The sequence below is a fragment of the Hevea brasiliensis genome, chromosome 15, assembly GCF_030052815.1.
Source record: "Hevea brasiliensis isolate MT/VB/25A 57/8 chromosome 15, ASM3005281v1, whole genome shotgun sequence".
NCBI lineage: Eukaryota > Viridiplantae > Streptophyta > Magnoliopsida > Malpighiales > Euphorbiaceae > Hevea > Hevea brasiliensis.
This window is the reverse complement of record NC_079507.1, coordinates 1,369,075-1,375,242: the sequence shown is the minus strand read 5'-3', so window position 1 is coordinate 1,375,242 and position 6,168 is coordinate 1,369,075.

The window sequence follows — 6,168 nt, the reverse complement described above, 5'->3', positions numbered from 1 at the left end:
CATGTGATAGACACCCAAGTGGGGAGTCCAGCACTAAGGGACATCCCTACTATATGTGACTTTCCGGATGTGTTTCCTGATGAATTGCCAGGATTACCTCTAGAAAGAGAGGTGCAGTTTGAGATTGATGTTATGCCTAGTGTGGACCCAATCTCTATAACGCCATATAGAATGGCACCTGCAGAATTGAAAGAGTTGAAAGTGCAATTACAAGAATTGCTTGACAAGGACTTTATCTGCCCTAGTGTGTCACCTTGGGGAGCGCCGGTGTTGTTTGTAAAGAAAAGAATGGCACTCTCTGCTTATGTATTGATTATCGACAGTTGAATAAGGTGACAATAAAGAATAGATACCTATTGCCCCGCATTGATGACTTGTTTGATCAGTTGAGGGGTGCAGCTGTGTTCTCTAAAATTGACCTGAGATCAGGTTATTATCAGTTGAAAGTACAAGAGCTGAGTATTGCTAAAACTGCCTTTAGAACCTGCTATGGCCATTATGAATTCTTGGTCATACCATTCGGGTTGACTAATGCTTCGACTGCTTTTATGGATCTGATGAACACTATCTTCAGATCATACCTCAACCAGTTTGTTATGGTATTCATAGATGATATATTGGTCTATTCGAGGAGTGCAGAAGAGCATAATAGATATCTGCAGATTGTACTACAGACTCTAAGGGAGAAACAACTATATGCCAAATTGTCGAAGTGTGAATTTTGGCTGAAGGAAATATCTTTCTTGGGGCATGTAGTATCAGAAGAGGGCATCAAGGTAAATCCAAGTAAGATTGAAGCTGCCCTTAATTGGAGGCCACCCAGAAATATCATGGAGATTCGCAGTTTTCTGGGTTTAGCTGGATACTACTGTCGGTTTGTGAAGGGATTCTCCATGTTGGCATCTCTATTGACCAAGCTGCTTAGATAAGATGTGAAATTTTAGTGGACGGATAAATGCCAACAGAGTTTTGATGAATTGAAGAAATGTTTGACTGAAGCTCCAGTCCTTACTTTACCTACTCTGGGTAAAGAGTATACAGTATATAGTGATGCTTCTCACAATGGGTTAGGCTGTGTATTGATGCAAGATCGAAATGTCATTGCCTATGCATCACGCCAGCTAAAACCGCATGAGAGGAACTATCCGACACATGACTTGGAGCTTGCAGCCATTGTGTTCACACTTAAGATCTGGAGACACTATTTGTATGGGGAAAAATGTTACATCTACACAGATCATAAGAGTTTGAAGTATTTAGGCACCCAGAAAGAGCTGAATTTGAGACAGAGGAGATGGTTAGAGTTGATAAAAGACTATGATTGTCTGATAGACTATCAGCCAGGGAAAGCTAATGTTGTGGCTGATGCCTTAAGTCGTAAAATTATGGCAATTCTACGGGTTACTCCTTTGTCTTTGGTACATGAGTGAAGATCATTGCATGCCAGCTTAGAGATTAATGATGATGGGCAGACAGCAGTTGCATGGCATGTACAGCCAGTGTTGATTGATCAGATTAGAATGGCTACTCAGAATGATCAGAAGTATCAGAAGCTATTGGAAGAAGTCAGGCAGGGCAAGAAACCAGAATTCTCAATCAGAGATGATGGTCTACTACTACACCAGGGCAGAATGTGTGTTCCTAATGATGTCGATTTGAGGCAAATCATTTTGAAGGAAACACATGGGTCTCCTTTTTCCATGCACCCTGGTGGCACAAAAATGTATAGAGGGCTAAAGGAGCATTACTGGTGGATGGGTATGAAAAGAGATGTGGCAGAGTTTATTTCCAAATGCCTAACTTGTCAGTAAGTGAAGACAGAGCATCAAGTACCCGCTGGGTTATTACATCCACTACCAGTACCAGAGTGGAAATGGGAGAGAATAATAATGGATTTTGTGATGGGACTTCCGAGGACACAGAAGAGTCATGATGCAGTTTGGGTCATTGTTGACAGACTGACCAAGTCTGCTCATTTTCTGCCAATCCGGATGGACTACAGTTTAGAAAGATTGGCCAAGTTGTACATTGATGAGATTGTAAGACTGCACGGAGTGCCAGTATCCATCGTATCAGACAGAGATCCTAGGTTCACTTCTAGATTCTGGGGTAGTCTTTAGAGAGCCTTAGGAAATAGATTGAACTTCAGTACTGCATTCCACCCACAGACATATGGCCAGTCTGAGAGGGTAATTCAGATCTTGGAGGACGTGCTACGAGCTTGTGTGATTAAATTTGAGGGCAGTTGGGATACACACTTGCCTTTGATTGAGTTCGCTTACAACAATAGCTACCAATCAAGCATTGGGATGCCTCCATATGAAGCGTTCTATGGTAGAAAATGTAGAACCCCATTGTGTTGGGATGACGTGGGTGAAAGAAAGATGATTGGACCCGAAATTGTTCAGCAAACTGAGGAGAAGATCAGGGTGATTAGAGATCGACTTAAGACTGCATCAGATCGGCAGAAGTCCTACATTGATTTGAAGAGAAGAGATATTGAGTATACAGTGGGTGAGAAAGTTTTCCTCAAGGTTTCCCCTTAGAAGAGAATTATGAGATTTGGCAGAAAGGGGAAACTGAGTCCTCGTTTCATTGGGCCATATGAGGTTCTAGAGAGAGTGGGTCCTTTGGCTTATCGTTTGGCACTACCTCCAGAGTTGGAGAAGATACATAATGCCTTCTATGTGTCTATGTTGAGGAGGTATTGATCAGACCCATCTCATGTACTACCGGTAGAGGAAATTGAAGTGAATCCATACCTCACATATGAGGAAGAACCCATAGAGATTCTGGCTTATGAGGTAAAGCAGCTACGGAACAAGTAAATACCGTTAGTGAAAGTGTTGTGGAACCATCATTCGGGCCAGGAGGCTACTTGGGAACGAGAGGAGGACATGAGGAGACAGCACCTACAGTTGTTCAGAGATTGATACCAGGTAAAATTTTGAGATGAAAATTATTTTAAGGGGGGGAGAATTGTAACACCCCTATTTGTATAGCCTGGTATATTTCACTGTTCCGATAACCGGAGTAGGTCCGGACAATTAAGGGGATTATAACTACACTTAAGATAACTAGATAAGCCTTAAACCCAAATAATTAGTAATTGCCAATTAGTTAAGTATAAATAAGAAAAACAGAACATAAGAAATTAAACGAGCCGAGAGTCACAACGATGGGTGACCTTCTCAGGAACGACTGCGAAGTCAATTTAAACTCAAATTTTGAACCGTAAAATATGACGCTACGGTCCTTAGGACCATTACGAACACAGTGGTAAAGAGAAAATCACGAAAAAGAATTGTTAAGTCAGCCAAATAATTAGGTCAGGGAGCCGGAAGAAATATTGAATTATTTGCAAACCGGGTTGAACCGGCGAGGAGCAATTTGGTCAATTGACCCCGAGAGCTGACTCTTGACCTAACTGTCAAATAAAATCAGAGAAAGGAAAATTTCGGAATCAAGAATTAAATTAAAGAACTAATAGAAAAATAAAAAAAAGGAGAGAAAATGAAAAAGTGAAGGAAGATGACATCATGCATGACATCATGCATGATGCCATAAATCCTATAATTAATAAATTAATTAAATTAAATTTTTTTTTGGTCTTCCATAAGACAAAATACATAAAAGAAATAAAAAGAAAAAAAAATATATCATTTGGTCTTCCTCATCCAAAGTGCCACCCTCACTCTCCCTCATTTCTCCATTGCTAAACCTCCATTAAAGCTTGCACTCAAGCTTGAAATTTTTCACTAAACCTTAATAGCTTCTATAAAAATCTCATTAGAGCTTGTTTTAGTCACTTGAGAAGAAGATTGAAAGAGGAAAGAAATACAAAAGATAGAGATTTGAAGGAATTGAAGTTCTAAGAAAGGTTAGTAAGCAAACTTGATAAATTTAGTTTGATTTCTACATTTTTAGCTTGATTAACTTGTAAAAAAACTTAAAATGAAAAGAAAAATTTGTTGAGGGACCATGACTGAAATTCGGCCAGCATGTGTATGGGGGTTTTATTGCATGGTTTGATTGGTTTGAATGGGTATATGAACCTTAATTATTTGAATGATTATAATTAAAGGCATTGAATTAGCTAAATACAAGGAAATTGTGAACTAGGTTGGAAACTTAGGGTTTAGAGACCAAAAAAGTGAAAAATTGGTAAATGATGTCTTGGACCTAGTTTTAGGAAAGATATGGTCAATTGTGACCTAATGAGGTGTGTTAGGAGTGTTTGAATCAAAAGCCAATTCGGATTGAGTGTGGTCATGCTGCTGGTAGCATGACCAAGTTACCTTTAAGGGACTAAAAATGAAATTTTACAAGTCCAATTGGTATGAGACCAATTGGGAATGAAAATAGACACTAAATGACACAATTTTCATTTAGGAAGCATGCCCAAAAAGTGACCAAAACCTAGTGAACAAATTGACCAAACTCGGAAAATCACAGTCTGCCCTGTACAAACTGATCAAATGAACAGTGTTTGTTCATTTAGCCATAACTTGAGCTATGCAGGTCTAAATGACCTAAAAGTTTACCAATGGTTAGATGAGATATAGACCTAAAACTTTCATTAAGAACACAAACCCAAATTATGCCATTAACCAAGTCATTTGGCCAACCCAAGTTGGTAACCTAAAACTGCCAAAACCAAAATTGCCCAGAAAATCTGGGTTGAATCCAATCCGGCAGCCATGGTTCAAATGGCTATAACTTGGACTACAAAACTCCAATTGGAGTGATTCAAAAAGTAGAATAAACTTAAGACAATAGGGAACATTTTCTATGAAGAAAATTTTGCTAAATTCCAACAGAAAAGTGACCAATGGAACAGTGCAACCTTAGACACCAAAACTAAAAATTTATCAAATTTGCCTAAAAGACTTAGAATTTGAATAAACAACCAAAACCAACAAATTTAGTGACCAAAACGTAGTTTGTGGGTGAAGTTGAAATTCTCATACCTATTAAGCCTTAGAAAGTCAATAATTTGACTTGAATAGTATAGTGAATAGTAACCCCGAAACACAAAATTTCAAGAACGTCGAGTTTAGTACGTTAGAGCTAGGTAAAAGTGAAGTTAAATTTATTTTTGGATTTATGCTAAGTTATAATGCTGAAACACTATAAAATTGTGTGTTTCAATTGAAAAGAATACCGGAAAAGAATCTGAGGAACTGAGTCAAGGCCAAGAGGCGACTCGCTTGAGGTTTATGCACAACATCACTATGCTTTAAAATTCATTGATAAAGTGAATGAAATATGTATTTTACTTTTGCTTTGAATTGTTGAAAGTCTATTTGTGACATTATTTATGATGTTTTGATTTAAATTGTGAAAGTTATTGTGTATATTTGAAATAGCAGTATTTAGCAAATTGTTAAGATAAGTTTTGAAACCACAGTGTCATGACCATATATTTGAACACATCACTTGTGACACCCCTTAGCCGACTACAGTGTAACCGAGCAAGCAATGCCACTCAGTGTGCCGGAGCACTCTATTTTATCTTAATTAATTTTTATCATAATTTTGAATATAACTTGTGAAATATAATTCATTTTAAGCCATTTATCGAAATTATTATTTATTTGAGGTTCCAAAAATTTTAAAGAAAATCCGGCAGAATACCGGCTAAAAATGGAGAAAACCGTTCTTCGGAACCTGTGAAAAACACTTCATATATTCATATTCAATCATCTCAATTCCATTTATCAAAATCTCAACATTTTTCAACCATTCATTTCTCAATCATTCATCACATGTGATAATCATATATAAATTACAGATAAACATTCACTTTTCCATTTATAAACACAATTCTCATTATTTACATGAACATCAAATTACATTTCATAAGTTCATTTACACATGAGAAAATAAAATCAATTACAAAATACCAAAATGACACCTAGTGTCTTACCAATGCACTGCAGACGGTGAGGTGACACAGACACTATGCAGACTGTGAACCGCCTTACCCAATCTGTGGTCTACTGGGCCCTCTGTCCGAATCTTCAGTACCTACGCGTTGCAAAAGCGACGCGCTAAGCATAAAGCTTAGTGGTGCAAATAATACAAGAAAATATAATATGCAAATAAAAATCATAATTTTTTAGCCATTGTGTTCATAAGAACTGAATAATTACCAACTTAATGTTT